Genomic DNA, 22,035 nt, shown 5'->3' on the forward strand with positions numbered 1-22,035 from the left:
GCTGATTTGGCTAGACTGGCAGGTGAACAAGCCTCAGAGATCCTTCCAGCTCTGTTTACCCAGTACAGAGATTAACAGAGATTAAAAGTGATTACCACAGCGCCCCACTTTTTGTGTGGGTGCTGGGGATCTGAACTCAGGTCCTCATGCTTGTACAGCAAATACTTTACCAACCTCTCCCCAGCCTTTCCCACTCTTATCTAAGTCTTGATCTATTTTGCAATCACTGGGAGATTGACTGAAAAACTGAGCTCTGGGAAGACACAGAGGAGTGTCGAGGGAATTTCTGGGGGCAGAGGACAGGGCGGGGTGAAAAATAGCTTCAGTATATTCTTAGCCTGAGGTTGGTCCACTGAGATCTGATGTGTTCTCCTTCTGCTGTAGAACTGGTCCTCTTGGGCAGGGCGATTGTGTTTCCTTCCTAAGAAACAAGATTATGTTTCCAGAGGCAAAATGGTTTCTTTCTTTCATCTCTGTGATAGTCTCCATGCAACTAATGCTCATTAAATGAAGCTCCAATCATTTGCCCCAGGCATTTGAATTTGATTTAAGAGTTCAATAGCAATGAAAATCCAGAATGAAGAATTTAGAAAACACACACCTCCCACAGTTTGGAGAAGTATCTTCCAAAATATCTACCTATGCACAGGTATCAAAGATGCTATTGGGATGTACTGTAGACCTTTTGAACATGGAGCCCAGCAGAGGATCACTGGGCACATGCCTTTGAAGGGGATTACAGGGTCCTGATTCTTGTTTCCTCTTTGATTACGTGTCTGGTCATCAATCTAGGGGGATTGCTGTGTCCTGTGCTCACTTTCGCTCCCACCCATCACCCCACCAGAGACCTATGGCAATAAGACCACTTGATCATGGCCTGGAGTCTTCAAAAGCATTGGCTGAATAAACTCTTCTTCTTAGAAGCTATTGGTTTCAGGTATCTTGTTACAGTAGGAGAGTTGTTTAATATAATGGACCTTTCCCTACAAGCATTTTTTTTTACCCTAAATTGTGTCTGTTTGGAGATATTTTAGCAGAGGAAGATATAGGACTCCAGAGGATCCAATCTCACTCCCCTTTTCCACTGAAAGAATGGTCTATAAAGTTGTGTCTCAGAACCCAGGACAGAACTGTGCTAACATTTAGTCTATTAATAAATACTGTTTTTCTGAGATCAATGGTTTTCCTATCAATGGAATAGTAAATCTTTTCTAATTGAGACCACCACCCCACACCATCTTACTTACTTAGGACTGTCTTAGCAATTTATCTTACTTCTGGTAATCCTGAAAAATACATGATAAAAGATTAATAGGATGGAATTCATATCTTTTTAAAGCTTATAAACTACTAGGCTTAGATCTCTAAAACTTAAATAATAAAACTTTGTCACATGTAGGTTAATCATGTAAGACAGTAGGGAAACAGATGTTTTTAATATTGCCACATGGTCTTTATCAGTTTGAGTTGTAGTGATGGTGGTGGTGGTGGTGGTGGTGGTGGTGGTGGTGGTGGTGGTGGTGGTGATGCTTCTGCTGATGGTGATGATACCATAGACTGGGTGGCTTAAATGACAAACATTTATCTCTCACATGTCTGGAGCCTGGGAAGTTCAAGTTCAAGACACCAGCCGATCAGATGTCTGAAGATACAAACCTTCACAGCATGCTAACAAGACTAAAACTTGGGTCTCTTCCTTTCCCACTCTTCCTTCTCCTGTGAAATGAAGTTTCCCAAGTTACACAGTTCTCCTGCCTCAACCTCCCTAGTGCTGAATTACAGATGTACACAAGCACAGGCAGCTTTAATTTTCTTCTTGTGAGGGCCCTAATCACATTCTTGAGAGGTCACCTTTATGACTTAATAACCTTCCAAAGGCCCCACCTCCAAAGACCATCACATTTGGGGATCAGGTTTCAACAGAGAAATTTAGGAGCAGGGCCTAACATTCAGCCCATAGCAGGAGACAGCAAGAAAGGAGTCAATTAGAAGGTAAGCTGTAAGGAAAGAACTGGAAAGAGTGGGAACAGTGACCCTGCTGCTCATAGAGAGACAACACCTATTCCCCTCAGCAAGGATGCCTAGCACAGGTTTTAAGAAAGACTTTGACAGTAGGCTGGTAAGGTTAAAGCATGAAAGTGAAGGAGAGAAGAAGCCCCAAATATGACCAGAGACCAGGCCTTATGGAGTTCTGAAAGTAACCAGAAAGATTATTATTCAAAATAACCAATGTGGAGGTTTAAAGCGGTGTGGTGGGGGAAGACACTACTTTCTAAATTTCAAAGATTATTCTGGGTATTTCATTTGGCCACATGAGGCAGAAGGAAAACGAGAGGACTGTGAGTACTGCAGTAATTGTGATGAGGGGCTATGTTGATGGGAGGGATTGGAGGTGGTGATAGAGTGGTTGAAACATCATCAGATGAGTGGATTTCAATGACAGAATGAAATAAAGTGTTTGTGTTAGCTCCAGTCCATTCATCTATGTGTTTTAACATAGCAACTTAGAGTAAATAATTCATAAGCAGCAAAGCTTTATTTCAGTTCCAGAGGCTGGGAAGCACAAAGTGAATGTCCCAGCAGATTCCGTGTCCAAAGGACCTTGCTGTCAGTATTCAATATGACAACTAGCTACCTCCTTACAGAGTAAGAGGGGTAAAAAAAAACTGTGAATCAGTCTCATAAAAGCACTAACTCCATTCCTAAATCTGAAACCCTCATAATTGAACAACCTCATAAATGCCTAAACTCTTAATATTATCATACTAGATGTTATGGTCAAACATGAATTGGGGAGAGGGGTCACCAATATTCAGAACATAGCAAATTAAAAAGTGTGAGTCACATGTAATTTAAGACCTCACCAAGGAGACTGATATAGCTAGAAATTCAATTATTCATGGATTAAGATTGGTGGGCAGCAGAAGAAGAGGCATATCAGATAGTATGGATAAAGCAGAGGACAAAAATCACAGGTTTTAGAAAATAGGTAGATTTTCTTGACTGCAATTAAAAGTGTAAGATAAGTAAATGAGATGGAGTAATGGTTATGCCTGTCAACTTGATGGGATTTGGAATCACCATGGAAACAAGCCTCTAGGCATGTCTGTGAGGAGATTTCTAGATTAGGTTAATAGAAGTTGAGGACACAACCAAAATGTAGGCAACATTGCTCTGGACTAAATAAATAGGAGGAAGTGTCTGGACACCAGAAGTCATCATCTTCTGTATATTGACTGGAGATGCATTGTACCAGTGTCCTCAGCTTCCTGTGGCTGTGACAGCCCACCATGCTGGACCCTCAAACCCCGCATTAAAATAAGTCCTTCCTTAATTAAGTTGTATTTTCCAGGTATTTTTGTCCTAGCAGCACAAAATAATTAATATGGACAGGTACACCGAAATTACAGCTCTGAGAATTCTTGTTAGATGAACCTTGATTTCTCATGACCCACCTTCTTTTTCTTTTCAAAAACCTCATACCAAAGTCATTCTCAAAAAATGACTATCTGCCACAGCAGTGCTGACAGGTGATTGGCTGGCCTCTTCTGATGTCTCTCTAACAGGCTAATTCATTAGTTCAGGATAGTCTCTTTCTCTAGGCATGAGTTTTGGTTTTGGAAGATCTCCCAGTGTTGAACTGAATCTGCCTTCTGTCTTCTGACCATTAGCTCTGGTTCATTTCAGCTGCTATTATCTAGTTCATTTATGCAAGAGGTATTCTTAATTTCACACTAAGACATAGGGAAGATAACTTAGCATGCCTTGAATTTCTTCTACCTTGGTGAAAGCTATTTTACTTTTTGCTTAATAACCACATTAGTCCTGGTACAAAAGACCCTCAAATCAAACTGTACTACTTAAATGCAGAGTATATGTATGCATACCAGAATACGTGTAGAGAGAATTGATAAAGGTCATATAATTACATCTTTCTTTAAGGAAGTAGTTCCATAAGGAAGAATAAATAGTTCAACATTTCTTACTTTCTCCTGTTCCAAACACTTCTTGTGTGGAAGTGGGTATAAAAGTGGACTTTGGGCTCCAGGGCATGAGGTATCTGCTCACTAATACTTACACAAGCTTTAAGTGAGAAGGATGGATGTGTGGGTACACTGAAGATTGAGAAATAGCTCTGCTCAGTTTAACAAGTTGCAGAATTTCAAAAATATTTGAAATGAGGACTCAGTTAGAGGTAAGAAGTGGGCTCAAAACCAAACTGGGTGACTATGGACAAGAAAGCAGGAACCTCGTTCCCAGAATACACACCCAATCTAAGAGCTTACTCCAGCTCATTTTGTAGAAGAAGGCTGGGGTCAAAGAAACATCTCCAAGTCAATGATGCTAAAAAATAAAACAAAGCAGGGAGCTATGGCCTTAACAAGTAATTGTCTCGGATTCTAAGATGCTGTGTTCTATGTTTGGGAACTAGAGAAGGGGCCAGGCCTAGACTTTCTCCTTAAATTGTCACCATCTGGTGGGAAATGCATGGAGCTCAACTCAACCAAAATATAAACGCCTAGGAGCCGTGAAAGCGTGAATGTTGTAGGAGATCAAGAGAGAGAAAGATTACTTTAGGGAGGAGCATCCAGAGGTTTGGATGGAACATTAAATTCAGGATAACTAGAAATTATTGGCACAAAAATAGAATAGAATAGTCAATAATATGGAGAAGGGAAACTACATGTGGTATGCGTAAATATGACTCGTGCACAAAGTTCACAAATGGAAGTCCTATGAGTAACAATTTGGGACTCTTGCAAGGGGTGGGTCACAGCAGGCCATGTGTGGTTGGCTGAATTTAATCCCAGAAGAGATGGAGGATTCTTGAAAGGTATGAACATTGAGTACCTTGGTCAAACCTGTGAACATCAATTTTGGCCTCTGAAACCAGGACACTTTTATCTCTCTTTATAGAACATTTCCTAAATATGTAACAGCTAGTCTGTTCCTTTTTTATATTTTCTTGGAGATATCTCAATGATGTAAAAATAAAAATCTCTTGCCTTTAAGTCATGGTTTCCTCCTCTCTAGCATTTTAATCGTCCATCCTTTCATGGATATATTACATGGAATTCACAAGTAATTGTTGTCTATTGGAATTTCATAATATGTCAAGAACTTTGGAAAACAATTTTAGCCAAATTATTTTAAGCTTCACAAAAACCTTACAAGGTGTGTGTCAATTTGTCAGTAAGTTTCCCAAAGCTAGTGAATGCCACAAGTGGAAAAGAAACTGAGGCACAGCCAAGCATGGTGGCGCATGCCTTTGATCGCAGCACTCAGGAGGCAGAAGCAGGTGGATCTCTGAGTTCAAAGCAAGCCTGGTCTACAAAGAGAGTTCCAGGACAGTCAGGGTTACTCAGAGAAACCCTGCCTCAATCAAACAAAGGAAAAAGCAGAAAGAAATGAAGAAAGAAAGGAAGGAAAGAAGAAAGGAAGGGAGGGAGGATGGAAGAAAGGAAGGGAAGGAGGGGGAGGGAGGGAGAGAGGGAGGAGGGAGGGAGGGAGGGAGGGAGGGAAGGAAGGAAGGAAGGAAGGAAGGAAGGAAGGAAGGAAGACAGGCAGGCAAAGAAACTGAGGCTTCCTGCCTGCTTATCTCAAGCTCCTAAGCATCATATTCCTTCCCTAAAAGGCACTATCCATCATTGGTTACTGTTATCTCAGTGACCAGGTGTCTGACAGAAACAACTTCAAAGATGACAGACATGTTTTAGGTCATGTTTTTGAAGGTGTCAGTTTATCAAGGAAGGATGGATATGGAGGAATAAAGCAGTTAAATTCAGTGCAGCCAGGAAGCAGAAAGAAGGACATATCAAAAAAGGACCAGCATAGATGCTTATGGACATCCTCTGTGACCTACTTATTTCAACTAGCCATCATCTCTTTCTTTCTTCCACCTCCAATCACTCTTTCATTGTATGAATACATCAATATATTAAACCATTGAGCAGGTCATAGCCTTCATTATCTAATCATTTCTGGAAATGCCCTAACACACACACAAAGAAGTGTAATTTTATTAACCCAATGAACTTGACAGCCATCATTGACCAGCATTCTATCAACAAATGTGGAGTCCTTGTGGAATATGGGTCTAGACTCCTGACCACCAATCAGCCCTCTTTCCCCAGTCTCAGGTTTCCTCATTTTTAAACAGGTGTTTGAATCAGAACTTTTCAGTGATCAGTCTGACAGGCCAACTAAAGGACTTTATGTTTGTGTAAGTAATTACAGTGTAAGAGGGTCTGGGAAACAATGGTGGCATTAATTGAACTTGCATTTTCAAGAATGACAGAAAAATGAATTCAAATCAATCCGTTCTTAGGATTTTCTAGAAAAATCCCATCTCCCTTCCTGTAGCTTATTTTATACAAACTTGAGGTAGTAAATAAGTCCTTTTTAACATATGCCACATGTCAAAAGCCCATCTTAAATTGGATATAATCCTGAACCACATTGCATTTTTCTTTTCATTATAATAATAGTAGTAATAATTTATTGATGAATGGGAAGAAGAGGAAGGGAAATGTGCTTCTGACTGCTACATAGGAAGAGAAATCCAATAGCCCCTTTACCTTTCAGCACTAAGAGCTTGAATTAAAATGATTGAGCACTGCATTATAAATATCAATATAAAAGGGCATGGGAATGTGAGAAAATAATCCTGGTCATAATGAAAGCAATGGGGTATTTAGACTGGATGTGACCCAGATGGGACAGGAAGGCACCACTTGAGAGAGTCTGGCTCATTCATATCAACCTCTGTCAGCAGTATGGGTGAAGTGGACAGTTTGAAAACAGCCCAGTGGTAAGATTCTTACCACACCAGGGTTTCATCTTCACTCCTCCTCTGCCTTGGCCAGACCAGTCTCCTATCTCCAGGCTACCAAGGAATATGGCAGAGCCCCTGGTGCTGTTAACGTGGGCATTGCCCTTACCTAGGCTCCTCCATCTCCTGGACTCTCAACCTAACCTCTTCCACTCTTAGTTTCTGCTTCCTCCCGATTATGACAGGCCTTATAGGTTCTTAACAAGATCTGCAGTGTCCTGGGTTGTCCTAAATGCCTGTTGTCTGACACTTGATGCTTTAGATCACTTAAAGTTTGTAAGATTCATTCTGTAGTCTTCTTAGTCTGCATAGAAGCTGCATAGAGTACGTACTGGGCTCTCTCTATGTTTATATTTTATCTTCTTAACCAGATGGGAGGAAGAAAGTCCCAAACAGAAGCAGTTACAAGGGCAAAAAAAAAAATCTTACCTAAAACCAAACTGTCTCCAATGGTACTGAGGAAAAGTAATAGGGAAGTTACCTCTAATCAAATCATGGGACAGTCATCTCAAATTAAATTACATGTATTTCTGAGCTAGCTGAGGGATGGGAGTAATGGTATGGAGCCAAATCCAGGTTCTCAGGGAAATAATGCCAAGGAAACAGTGGTAAGTAAGTGACAAAGAGGCAAAGTGAATGGCTCTGAAAGCAGAGGCCATTTGCCCCCAGGCAACGCAGGACTTTTAGCAGGGGACTCAGGCAGAGGCCACTGCCCCCAGCCACTGCAGGGCTTTCAGTAGGAGACTCAGGCAGAGGCTCATTCATATTTGATGGACCTTCTACTTCAGTGGCTGAACTCTGAAGTTATGAGACCAAAAGTTGGATTTACATCACAGCTGTGCTGAAATTGATCCAGAATTTGTATGCTACAGTGCCTGAGGGGGACCATCTGCTTGGAGTAGGCGCTTGAGAACTTGTGAAGCTGCGTTCACACAACACTCTAAGTAATATTGAACGAAATTGAGTGTCCATCTCTCAGAACGCCTGAAGGTGGGATAGCAGAGCAGTACTCACCTGCTGTTGTCACAATAATGCTACGTGGCAACCAGGCAATCTTGGTGGCAAACAACAATGAGGTGGTCTTCCCATGCTCACTGGTGTGAGCACCTCTGCTTCAGGTACACATCCAAAGATCACCACAGCTCAACCTGCTTTGCACTTGACTAACTCTGGTTGCAGGGAAAGTACTGCTTCAGGTTACTCATCTGTCTGGTAGTTCTTTCAAACTTGGACCATTTGCCCCACCTCCAATAGCTCAACTCAAGGAAAAGGCAGTTCAGGTAGTAAGCCCAACCCTAGAAGCATCTTTTAGTCCTCTACCCAAGTCATACCCACTCACATCCATCAGCTGATGCAAGTTTCAGCTGACCCAAACCTGAAGGTGTGTAGTAGGTAGGGATAGTCTCCTGTGACACCATGGAAAGATGGAGTTGGAGAATAATGCTAACAGTATGAAGAACTGAGGCCAAGATACTTTTTGGCAAAGTTGCAGAGTAGTATTTGGCCTCAGGAAAGTTTCTTAGAATTTCAAATGTCCACTTCTATTCTCTTATGGGTAAATTTAAGGCTATACATCTCAGAAGCCAAAGATGACAAAAATGTGTGGTTTCCAGTCTTAAGGTATTATCTTATTCCCAGTACAGACCACCTAGATGTCCTGGAGAAAATTATTTAAATATCTTATGCCTTAGTTTCCTTTTTTTGTGAAATAAGACTAATGACAGCAATAGAATTTCCTTTACATTAATTACTGAGTGTCAACACATTAAATTGAATCTCACCTGACACAGACCCTAGTAGGAGTAGGTGGCACCTACTTGTTTATGTGCCACCTCTTGCTGTGGATATTGCTCTGTATAAATAAAACACTGATTGGCCAGTAGCCAGACAGGAAGTATAGGTGGGACTAACAGAGAGGAGAATTGAGGGAACAGGAAGGCAGAGAGGGAGACACTGCCAGCTGCTGCTATGAGAAGCAGCATGTGAAGATGCCGGTAAGCCACAAGCCACATGGCAAGGTATAGATTTATAAAAATGGATTAATTTAAGATGTAAGAACTAGATAGCTAGAAGCCTGAGCCATTAGGCCAAACAGTTTAAATAATATAAGTGTCTGTGTGTTTATTTTATAAGTGGGCTCCGGAACTGGCGGGACTTGGTGGGAGCTGGAGAGAAATTCTCCAACTACAACCCTCGTTCTTTCATCCATCTTTGTTTTACCACTACCTACTTAGTGCTTGCTCTGTGCGTGGACAGCTGTGTTTCTCTTCCCACTCACTACTCCATGAGTGTCACAGTAAGTAGCATGCTTCATCCTAGCCCAGCCTTCTCCCTATTGTTCCACACTAGGCCTCCTTTAAAGCTTGAGAAGGCCACAATCCTGTTTGTACTGGGGCCACATAGTAACCAAGATGAGGGAGCCTGGATTCTCAAAAGAAGGTTGAGAAAGCCTGGAAGTGTAGGGACAATGAGAGCCTATTCAGAGTTCTACTCACAATGGGACGTATTATGGTGAATCTAATGGATCAGAGGACTGGTAGCCCCAAGAGGTACTGAGATTCACAAACCTTCACTTGGGGTTTCGAATTTTCTCATTAGTTCTTTGAGCATTTGGGTGTTTCTTACAAAGTGTTTTTATTATATTCACATACCAACATTACCCCACAACTCTTCAAGGTTCAGCCAACTTTCTTACCTACCCAAGTTTATGTTCTCTTTAAAAAAAAAACAAAAAAAAAAAAAACTTTGAAGACCAGCTCGTTCTGCCAGAAATATTCTTCCACAGGAGCATGGTTGACTTCACAGGGGGTTATAGTCTTAGAGAAAACTTACTCTTCCTTTTCCAGAAACTTAACAATTGCCAGTCACTTCATGATTAGGGGTGGGGTTGTATGGCCACCTCCCCTCTCCATGCTGGGATTGGTCTGGCTTGGGCTTGCACAGGTCTTGTGTATGTTGTCACAATCACTTTGAATTTATATGTGTAGATCTGCTGATGTGTTCATAAGGTATTTCCTTATAGTAAACCATTGCCTGTGGCTCTTACATCTCCCTGAAGTGGAGGAGGGATATATGGTATGTATCTCTATTTACATATCTATATCTCCATATATATCTATATCTATATATATCTATATCTATATATTCCACTTATGTTGAGTGTTACACAGTCTCTTATTGTCTACACCTTGACCAGTTGTGGGTCATTGTATTAATTACCATCCACTGTAAATAGAAGCTTCTATGGTGAGAATTGACAGAGCATTGATTTATGGGTATAATGATAAGTACTTCCTATGTTGGGCTTTGAATCTGAAATACCCCCACCATGTATTTAAATTATGTGTCCCCAAATAATGACACTATATTGAAATATTGTGGAACCTTTCCATCATGAAACCTGTCTGGCATAAATGAATCGTGGAGACTGAGTCTTGAAAGTCATGTTCTGGATCCACCAAGCTGGGAGGGACTGATGCCTCCTGTATACCTGTCCTTAAGGTTAGAGCTGTCTCAGCGGTTCTGCCCTCTCCACCATGCCAGACTATGTCTATAAACTTCTGAGCCCAAATAAGCCCACATACCCTAAAGTGGCTTGTGTCAGGTATTCTATTACAGCAACAAGGAAGGGAACTCATGTATTGATCTTAGTCTTAGGACCCTGGGTTCTGCCATTTTCAGTTTCTCCAAGGGTTTGCAGATCTGAATGTATTTTGCATCCTATTGAAACTATTGCCTATAGATGCCATAATCCAAAAGGACCTGAAAGCCATACCATTTCAGTAATGTATAACATTATTGAATGTTTATAACTTTCCATCCTTTTGGGTCCTCTTAGCATGAATGCACACATGCATTTACTGAACACAGTGTTGTGCCACCTGAGAGAAGTCAGAGCCAGGCTTGTTGTCAGAGATGAGTTGGCCAAGCCCATTTCATTATTTTCTACAATACTTTGAATAGCAAGAATTACAGAGCAACCTCACCCCAACATACACATACCATGCCAAAGTTCACACACACCACACCACACAAATGAACATATATGCACATTCCACAGGATTTGATCATTCTATTTGTCCTATAATTTACCATCATCTAGGGCAAAAAAAATGAACAAGAATGATTGCAGAAAGAATTTCTCATTTTAAAGTTTCAGCAAATTTCATTAATTATGTTGTGATGCAATTAAGCATTTCATTTCAGAGCTATTAAAATTTAAATTATTTATTAATAATTACAGATCATTACCTGATAGTGTTCAGTCTGCAGAACAGCAAATGAATAATTTAGCAGCGTTGACAGGGCTCTCCCTGTATTGCCCTTAGTTTAGATGCTATCTGTATTTGTACATGTTAGCTTGCCAAAGCGTGAGCTCGTTTGTGTGAACTTACCTACTGTACCTTCTGTGTATATAGGAGCCTGCTGCATTCTGAATTTAGTTGAGAACTTTTCTCTTTTAAAGTTCACAACATAAAGATAAGGCAGGAATAATGGTAATGTTATATTGATAAAACGTGTGATCCTCATCATCAAGATGGACTCCAGTTCTAAGAGTAGATTAGAATTGTACTTACTCATCACAGAAGCTTTCCTATAGCCCTCCTCTCTCTTCCAGGATCTTTAATATTTATTATTATTGCATTAATACTACACACAGACACAATCACAGATTAATACCTTTGTTTAAATGCTGTTTAAAGATTTATTTTAGTCAATGCTAAAACAAAATTATTAAAGCTTAAATGTATAAAAGGGTCACATGACAGATCAATGCAAGTAGTAATTGACACGTGAGTACTGATGTTACTTACATAAGGACCAAAGTCCAGTTGCTATTGATTTTAACCCATCAATTCTGACATCTTCCACAATGGTTCATCCTAATGTTGTATCTAGTAAAAATTCTAAGTCACACCAGAGATTTATTTAAAATATATATTACGTGTGTGTGTGTGTGTGTGTGTGTGTGTGTGTGTGTGTTTGTGTGTGTGTGAAAGAAGCACACTTGACCAATATGGACTTAACTATATACAATGATTGACTGTGATTGCTGTTATGAAGTCAGTGTGAACAATTTTTTTGTGTTTGTGGAGTGTGAGTGCATTTGAGTATGTGTGTGTTGTGTGCATATATGTGGGTGGGCATGCCCATGAATGTGAAGAGGCCAGAGCAGAATGTCAAGTACCTCTTTCTAAAACCCTCAGCCTTATCTTGAGACAGGGACTCTCAGTGAAGTGGACACTCACCATTCTGACCAAGTTGTCTGTCTACCGAATTTTTGAAATCTGCTCGTCACTGTGCTGCCTGTGTCTACCCCTGCACGCTCAATGCTGGTATCACAGATGCACACAGCAATGCCTGTTGTCTTTATGTGTGTGCTAGGAGATGGAGCTCAGACTTTCATACTAACAGAGAGCTGTCTCCCCAGCTCCCACTGTCAGTCATTTCTTCATGTGGTATGAATACTGTGCTGTAGATACAGTAGTGAACAGACAAGGGTAACAGGCGTTCTTCACATCAAAACAAACGTCTAACGACTTCATAAGATGATCTTTTCCATTGATATTCCACCAATCCTCTGCCTCCTGGGAATTTGCCTAGGAGTGGGCATGATGTTTCCATTGCAAAACAAAACAGATTTTTGTATCAAAAGCCAATTTATTGTGACTGTCCTCTTACTTTGAATCTGTATGCAGGCATACTACTACCTCTTTGCAGCAGAGTCCTCAGTGCAGTAACTGTGTTGTGGATGGATTCACATTAAGATGCTGTGTTTTCATACACATGCTGCCATTCTGGATAGGAATGGTAAGGGAGACTTGGGTTTTCTAGTAATACATCTCTTCCTCCAACCCCAGCAGGCTTTCATTTCCCCCTTGTCATGAGTGGTTTGCTTACACTGCTGTGCCATTTCTCCTATGGCAGAGCTCCAGAGAATTTTTTATCGTGATAAAATAAACATAGCACACAATCATTTTAACCATTCACAAGTGAATAATTTGGTGGCATAAATATTTACAATGTTGGGTAACCATCACTACTATCTACTTGCCGGACATTTTCATTTACCATGTTCAACCAAAATTCTCTACCTAATGCCCAAACTTTTCAATCCCCTCCCAACTTCATTCATCTTCCACTTTACTTTCCCTTACTCTCTGAATTTGTCCATTCTAGATTGTCCAGTCTAAGAAGACATACACACATGTTGCTGGCTTATTTTATTTAGTGTTATTTTTTCAAGATACATCCATGCAGTATCTATCAAATTTTCTTTCTTTAAATGGCTTTAAATTACCTATATAGTACATTTATTGATAGGTTATTGGACTAGTTCTGCTTCCTACCTATTATGAAAAATGTTGCTTTCAAGATTGATGTATAAATATCTGTGAGCATCTAAGTTCAATTCTCTGGAATAATTGCTGAATAACAGTTCTGTGTAGGATGGTAGTTCCATGAGAATAGCCATATGAGAAACTGCCATTGTGTTTTGTTTTATACAGTAGCAATATTTAATGTTCCCTATATAGTCCTGGTTACTTCACATCCTGATACTAGGTGCATAAATGCGTACTCAGTAACATCATCTTGCAATATTAAATCTTTCCTTCTTTCTGGCAAGGATGTAGAGCAAGGGGGAGCACTCCTCCATTGCTGGTATGAGGGCAAACTTGTACAGCCACTTTGGAAATCAGTATGGCAGTTTCTCAGAAAATTGGGAATTGACCTCCCTGAAGACCCAGCCATACCACGCCTGGGCATGTACCCAAAGAATGCTCTACCATACCACAAGAACACTTCTCAACTATGTTCATAGCGGCTTTATTTGTAATAGTCAGAAACTGGAAACAACCTAGATGTCCATTAACTGAAAAAATGGATAAACACAATGTGGTACATTTACACAATGGAATATTTAATTACTCAGCTGTTAAAACAACAGCATCATGCAATTTGTTGGCAAATGGATGGAACTAGAAATGATCATCCTGAGGTAACCCAGACCCAGAAAAACAAACATGGTATATACTAACTTATAGGTGGATATTAGCTGCAAAGTTAAGGACAACCATGCCTCAATACACAGACCTAAAAAGAAGCTAAGTCACAAGGAAGACTCAAGGGGAGACACATTAAACTTACTGTGAGGGGAAAATATAATCGTTATCACAGGTGGACAGGGGGAAGGGTTCTGGGCAAAGGGGTGGGCATGGGAATAGGAGGGATCAGGTAGGGGGTAGATAGAGGGTGAGAGTAGGGGAAAATACAACTGGAATCAGGGGAATCTCTGGGATGAGCTAGAAACCTAGTGCAATGGAGACTCCCAGGAATCTATGAGGTAACCCTAGCTATAATTCTTAGCAATGGGGGATATGGAGCCTGAACCAGCCATATCCTTTAACCAGACAAGACTTCCAGAGAAGAGATTGGGACCCCCAACCCAGGCACATAACTAACCTTTGACCTACAATTTGCCCTGCCTGCAAGATACGCTGGGGTAAATGTGGCAGAGAAATCATGGGAGTGGCCAACCAATAACCGGTCCAGCTTGAGACCTATACCATGAGAGGGAGCCTACCCCTGAAACTGCCAGGATGCCAGGATCCAGAGGCTGGACAGCCTTGAGACCTAGGATAGAACTAAACATGACTGGAAAAAAAAGTCAATGAAATGATTGCTAATGATATTCTGCTGTACTCATAGGTCATTGACGAGCCCAATTGTCATCAGAGAGGTTTTACCCAGCACCTGGTGGAAACAGATGAAGAGACCCCTAGCTGAACATTTGTGGAACCTTGGGGAATTCCATAGAAGAGGGGTAGGAAGGATTAGAGGAGCCAGAGGAGCCAAGGACAACACAAGAAAACTCACAGAATCAACTAACCTGAGCTCATAGAGGCTCACAGAGATTCAACTGACAACCAGAGAGCTTGCATGGGACTTACCAAGACCCTCTGCACATATGTATGTTATAATTGTGTAGCTTAGTCTTCTTGAGGGTCTCCTAACAGTGGGAGTAGGGGATGTCTCTAATTCTGTTATCTGCTTTGGGGACCCTTTGCTCCTACTGAGTTGCCTCAGTCAGCCTTAATAAGAGAGGAGGTATCTAGTCTCACTGCAACCTGATATCCTATGGCTGGATGATGTACATGGGAGGCCTGTCCTTTCCTGAAGAGAAAGAAGGAGGAGTGAATAGGGAGGGAAGGGGATGTTGTCGGAGAAGGACTTGGAGGAGAGGGGGGAGGGAGGAGAAACTGTGATTGGACTGGAAAAATTAATTAATGTAGCAAATCTAAGAAACCTTTCATTCTCATATAATGCCCTTCTTCCTCCTTTGTCATCCCACTAGATGTATAGTCTATTTGATATTAGTGTAGTTAGCCCAGATCTTTCTAAGTCATTTGTATGGAATAGCCCTTTCATCTTTTCACTTTAAATTACTCTGTGTGTGTGTGTGTGTGTGTGTGTGTGTGTGTCTGTCTGTCTGTCTGTCCATCTGTCTGTCTTTGAAGCTATCCAAGATTAGTCTCTAATAACATACTGTTGATTCTTTTAAAAAACATTCTACTAATCTCTATCTTTTTAATTGATAAATTAACCCATTTACACTTGAAGTAATTACATATGAAGAGAGTCTAACTTCAGCAGTTTTTTTCCTATTTATCATGGACATTGTTTTAACCCTGATTCTTCTGTACTGCCTTCTTTTAACTTAATTTTTATTATGAATATTTTTAATTCCCTCCTTAACATTTTAGATATTTCCCTTGTAATTATCTTAGAGATTAAATTTAGATTGTGTTAGATTACATTTAGATTATCCTAAAGTTGGGATAATTTAATTTGGCCTTGTACCAATGGAACCTAAAAAAACACCCACAAAACTCCACTCCTGTAGTTTTGTCCTCACTCTGTTAGTGACATCACATGCTATATCAATAATATTGATTGATAATTTCTAATGCATATGGTTTAAATTGTATATAATTAAAATGGAAACTACAGAACAAAATTATGATAGCTTTTTGTTTTTATTGTTTGAGAATTCTATATATGCATATAATCTATTCTGATCAATTCCACACACCATTCCTTCCTCTACAAATCTTTCTATAACTACACCTTAATCAATTTTATGTATCCTTTTTTCCCCAAACCCATTAAATCCACTTACTGCTATGTGCATGGAGCCTCATCTTTAAGAACGCTTCATCTCCTTCTCCCAACAGTTATCAGTTGCCAATAATTTAACTAAGACTGGGGCTTTATGAATATTTTCCTATGCTGGAATTTTTTTTCTAGCTTGCTCTTGTCCAGGCCTTGTGCATGTTGTTATAATTGCTATGAGTTCATATGTGCAAAGTCTTTGTTTTACCTGAAAAATATTGTTTCCCTTTAGTCAGCTACTGCTTCTGGCTCTTAAAATATTCTGACCATTTTTCATGATGATCTCTGATGTGTGTGTGTGATATCCCCTTTAGAGCTAAGATTCTGTATTCTGTGCATGTTAAACAATTATGTCTCTATATTAATCACCATACACTACAAAAAGAAGCTTCTCTGAGGGTTGAGAGACAAACTACTCTATGCACATAGTGATAAGTCATTAGAAGTTGGTGTAATACTATATCCGCCTTGCAGAATAACAGTAGTAGGTTCTCCTAGGCCTATGATCTACCTAGCCACAGGGTTCTCAGTCCTGTTAAAAGTGCCAGCCACTAATTCCATCTTATGGAATGGGCCATATATTCAAGCAGAAAATGGTTGGTTATTCCCATAACGTCCATCCCACTCTTGTACCAGTAGGTATCTTGCCAGGCTAGTTGAGTTATTATAGATTGCGTGGTTGAAAGCTTAGGAAGAATGATTACTTTTCTCTTTTGGTAGCATGCATTGCACACTGTGAACACTAAGTCCTCAGTTGGGATGAAACGTTCAGGTTAGTACCAGCTTCATTTCTCCATGTCCTATAACCAGTGGCCAACCCCAGTGGCCAACAACTTCAAAAGAATAAACCGCATCATTGGGCTTTTATTAGTTGATACCCTATGGTGTTTAGGAGAGGGATTGTTTCACCATTATAAAGTAATTCCATTTAAACTCTTTTTACATATATAAAAATACTATATATATACTTTAAGAGGCTTCTACAATGGTAGGTTTCCATGTGGCTTGGTGTTTGCTTTTATTATTGCTTGTACTTAGCTTTATCAGAAATCTTCAACATATACTACAACTTCCAGGAAATTGAACTATTGAGTTTGCTTTCATTTCAACTTTCCAGACTCCTTTTAAGCAAATTTTCTGACTAGATCTTCATGTAGTTATTGTCACTCAGCTTAATTTTTTATTTCAAAATGCTTTACTTTCCACCTCATTTTTGGAATACTTTGGAGTTTTTTCAGATATTGTTATTAACTTGTATTTTCTCTTCGTTCATCATCTTGCTACATTTGAGCCTCCAAAATCTCTCATAAGAATTGCATGAAGTTCTATGCATGCTGTCTCATACTCTATGAGTTCATATGAGCTTTGCACAGTTTATTTAAAGGGCCTTATTTTCTTGGTATCTTCCATCTCTTCTCTTACACTCTGCATTCTTTTCCTTGGGGTTCTCTGAGCTCTGAGGGGAGGGACTTAATGGAGACATGCCATTTTGGGCTAAGTGTTCTGAGTGTACCAAGGTTCCTCACTCTCTGCATAATCTTTAGCCATGAGTCTCTGTATTTTTTCTTACTTGATGCAGGAGCAATATCCTCTGATAATGGCTGAGCAAGGCACTGATCTATAAGTATAGCAGAATGCCATTAGGAGATATTTTACTACTCTATTTCTTGTAGTATAGTAGTATTTGATGTTACCCATGGTCCTTGGGCTTTCTGGTCTCTGATTCTTGGTTACCCAATCAGTGGTATGGATCTATTTGGATTCTTCTACATGCAACCATCCTGTTTGAATAACACCACTTTTTTGAAGATGTATCTTTTTTTTTCCTGTATTTTTTTCTGGCCTATGTACAAAAGGCAGATAGATGGTGTAGATTTACATCTAGGCCTTCCGTTCAACTACATTAATCAATGTGTCTATTTGTGCCAATACCATGTTGTTTTGTTACTGTAGCTTTGCAGTATAGCTTGAAGTCAGAAATGGTGAGATCTCCAGCAGTTATTTCATTATTCAGGATTGTTTGTTTTGTTGATGTTGTTGTTTCCATATGCAGCTGAAAATTGTTACTTCAAGATATGTGAAGAACTGTATTGAAATTTTAGTTGAGATTGTATTGAATTTGTAGATTACTTTTGGTATGGTGGTCATCATATATAATTTTATATCCCGATCAGTTTCCCCTCTCTCATCTCCCATTTCCTCCCCCCATATCCCTTCCACCACCACCACCCCAATCCATTCCTCTTTTGTTTCTGTTCAGAAAGGGACAGGCCTCCATGGGTTTTAACAAATCATAGCATATCAAGTTGCAGTAAGACTACGTACCACCCCTTGTATTAAAGCTGGGCCGGACAACCCAGTATGAGGAACAGGTTTCCAAAAGACAGCCAAAGCATTAGGGACAGCCCCTGCTCCTAGTTTTAGGAGTTCCACAAGTAGACAAAGCTACACAACTGTCACATATATGGAGAGGACCTAGGTCAGTCCTGTGCAGACTTCGTGGTTGTTTGTTCATACTCTGAGCTCCCATGAGCCCAGGTGAGTTGTTCCTGTGCGTTTTGTTGTAATGTCCCTGACCCCTCTGGCTCATAAAATCTCTTCCTCCCTCTCTTCAGCAGGATTCCCCAAACTTGACCTAATGTTTACCTGTGGGTCTATATCTGTTTCTATCAGTCACTAGATGAAGCCTGATAATTGGGGTAGCCATCAATCTATGAGCATAGCAGAATATCATTAGGCATCATTACATTAATATTTTTTTCTCCAGTCGTGTTTTGTTCTATCTTAGATACCTGGACCGTCTAGCCTCTGGGTCCTAGCATTCCAGGAAGTATTAGGGATGGGCTCACTTTTGTGACAATGGGTCTCAGACTGGACCAGTCAATTGGTTGGCCACTCCCACAATCTGTGTACCACCCTTACCCCAGCACATCCCATAAGACTGTAGGTCATAGGTTGTGTTGATGTGTTTATATAAATTGTTCTATTATCAATGAAAACTCAGGAGTCAGAAAATCTAATAGATAAAGAAAGCAGCAGAGGAATGATGAGCTGATCCTCTCTTCATGTTTCCCAGATAGAAAGGGCCTGCCAATCTTTCTAAGCCCATCCCTACTCCTTTCTGTTTCTCTGTCATATCCTGGGTCCTCCAAAATTTATGAGGCTAATTCTGGTCTGCTAATCATTGACTCCCCGCCCCCATTCAAGGTTCATGTTATTAACAGTCTCAGAGTATCACAGTACAATCAAATATCCCACAACATTTCTCCCTTTTTGTCTAAATAAAAAGGAAAGGTTTTAACTCTAACACAGTAAAACTATGTACAATAAGGACAATTATCAGGTAAGAATTAAGTTTACACTGCCCAGTCCATTTGTATTTGGCAAATTCTGAGAAATTACTCTATTATGTATCCTATCTTGATGAGTCCAAAGTTTTATACCTAAATGACTTCTATCATAACTTGTATTACCATCCTAAAAATATTTTTTAGACCTTAAAATATTTTGTTAAATGATTTAAGCTTTTATATCTCTCAATCTTATAAACTTTATACCTCTTTCATAAGGTTCTTTCTTGAATTTGATAATGAAGAAAATGGTATAATGTGGTTGATTATATTGTGTACCCCAACAAACTTATCTGAGGGTCAGAGAACAGAACAGCCATAATATTAAACATAGAGGTTAGGCAATGGTAGCACATGCCTTTAATCCTAACATTTCAGAGGCAGAGATCCCTATGGATCTCTGTGAGTTCAAAGCCACACTGGAAATGTGACTCATGCCTTTAATCTCAGGAAGTGATGACAGGAAGCAGAAAGTTATTTAAGGTGTGAGGATGAGGAACTAAGCCTTGGTTAAGCTTTTAGGTATTTGAGCAATAGTTCAGCTGACATTCATTCTGGATGAGGACACAGAGGCTTCCAGTCTGAGGAAACAGGATCAGTTGAGAAACTGGCAAGGTGAGGTTGCTGTGGCTTGTTCTGCTTCTCTAATCTTCCAGCATTCACTCCAATACCTGGCTCCAGGTTTGTTTTTCATTAATAAGACCCTTTAGGATTCATGTTACAGTATAACTATTCTTCAACCCCATCAGAGACCAGAGAAGGATAAAATATTGCCTGAGCAAACAGGAAGTGAGGAGAAAACAACTTCCAAAACTGTAGAAATTATAGAGACATCTGGCTACCTAGACAGTCACTCAAGATTCCTCTGCAATGTTGGCACAATCATCTTTGGCTTACAGACCTAGACTATCTGAAAGACTTCTCTGTGAAGCAGAAACTTTGAAGGAGTGTCCTACATTGTCTTGGCAAATTTCAGCAGCCATCTTCTTTTGCATCTTGCTTGTTCAGTTTAGACAAGGTATAGTCAGCAGTTGAGGCAAGGGTAGTTTTTGCCCATTGGATAACTTTGCCACAAATAAAAGCAAACTCCATATGGAGGTTCTTTGATGCAATCATCTTCTCTGAATTAGATTAGTGCTGCCAGGAGCAAACATATCTCACTGCTATGAAAAGCCTTGTGTTATTAAAACATCTTAAATGCCTTATTCTGTAGATCTCTGAAGTATCTGGAGACCATTTATCTCTCTAAAACATATTTCTGTTTGATCTTGAAAACGTCTAACATGATGACAGGTTTAATTGTTATAGATGACTACTAACCTGCATTTCTTTTTTTTTCTTTTAAACATAATTTTTTTATATTGAACCTTTGGGAGTTTCACATTCTGCTCATCTTTCAGTTCCCCCGTATCTTTCCCTCCCTCCTGAAGTGCCCCTCAAATGAAAATTTTAAAAAATCAAAACAAACACAGAGAAAAACAACAACAAAAAACCTTCACTCCTCCATCATTCTTGTTTCCCCAATACCTCTTCATCATGTTGGCATTGGGAACCACAGTGTGTGACACAGTATACACTTTTATCCAATCAGCTTTACTAGCAAATGTTCATTGCAATGAGTCACTGCTCTGGTTCAAGGTCTCTGGGATGCACTATCACTGGATTCACTCTGAAACTTCTCTCAGATATCCCAAAATAGGCCCAAGTCATGGAGATCCTGCAGTTATCATTCCACAGGACCAGTCCCTTCACAAGCTCCAGCAGGTCCTAGATGGGGTAGATGTTAAGAATGTACCAATGCCAGGCCTGGCTGTGGGTCTGGGCAATAATTGAGCTGGTCAGTTCAGGTCACTGTGGCTACCCCCAGTGAGAGGTGAAGCCAGCTCTCCTATGCCCATGCCATCAGGGTCAGCTCTCCCCCACTTATGGTGAGGAATGTACTTGGGAGGAAGTACTTGGGGAGCTCCCATGAGGGTTGGAGCCAGGTCTCTTGCTGCAGTATCTAGCAAGGGGTAGGACCAGCTATTCCAGGGCCAGCAAAGGTCAGGACTGGCTCAGCATGATCTTCTGATACCATCATGCATGATTTCCATGGCTCCATGAGGTGACATGGGCCACAGACATCTATACAGATCCAACTGTAGCATGACCACTGACCAAGACGTTACCTTCAGTAGCAGCTTGGGCCTGGGTAACATCCTGGCTCAGGTGAAAGCACAGGTCACTCAAATCAGGATGGCTCTGGTGGTAGCATGGCTCCCAGACACCAACAAGTCCACAGGCTGCTGCCCCAACCCCAGACTTCTATGTAAACTTTAGGAGCAACACAGATCTTGGCAGTGGTGAGACCATAGACCCAGACATGGTCCTCAACTGCAGCCAAGTCTGAATGTCACCATTGTCTCAGGTGGCAGTGCAGACCACTAAGAGCAGCATGGCCCCTAGCAGCAGCATGGTCCTCAGACACTAATTAGGCCCTAGATCTATGGCATCCATGTGGCCTTCTACATTAAACATCAGACATCAACACTGACCCTGGCAGCAGTAGGGCCACAGACCCAGACATGGCTCTCAGCTGCAGCTCTGGCCCAGATGTAACCATGGCATTTGGTAGCAGCACAGCCCACTCTGATCTGCATGCATGACCCTGGCTGCAGCGTGTCCCTTGGCCACCAACAT

General features: G+C 40.5%; 1 long non-coding RNA gene across 1 annotated transcript in view; it reads right to left on the reverse strand.

The window, feature by feature from the left end:
- Positions 1 to 337: 337 nt before the first annotated feature.
- LOC119088575 overlaps positions 338 to 22,035 on the reverse strand; it is a 46,291-nt gene continuing 24,593 nt past the window's right edge. Inside the window, exons 2-3 of the long non-coding RNA XR_005092245.1 lie at positions 1,248 to 1,286; positions 338 to 421 (exon numbers count right to left, since the gene is read on the reverse strand). This is a non-coding gene — a long non-coding RNA (uncharacterized LOC119088575). The remainder of the gene's footprint in view (positions 422 to 1,247; positions 1,287 to 22,035) is intronic.

Source organism: Peromyscus leucopus, chromosome 9, assembly GCF_004664715.2.
Source record: "Peromyscus leucopus breed LL Stock chromosome 9, UCI_PerLeu_2.1, whole genome shotgun sequence".
In the NCBI taxonomy this organism is placed as follows: domain Eukaryota; kingdom Metazoa; phylum Chordata; class Mammalia; order Rodentia; family Cricetidae; genus Peromyscus; species Peromyscus leucopus.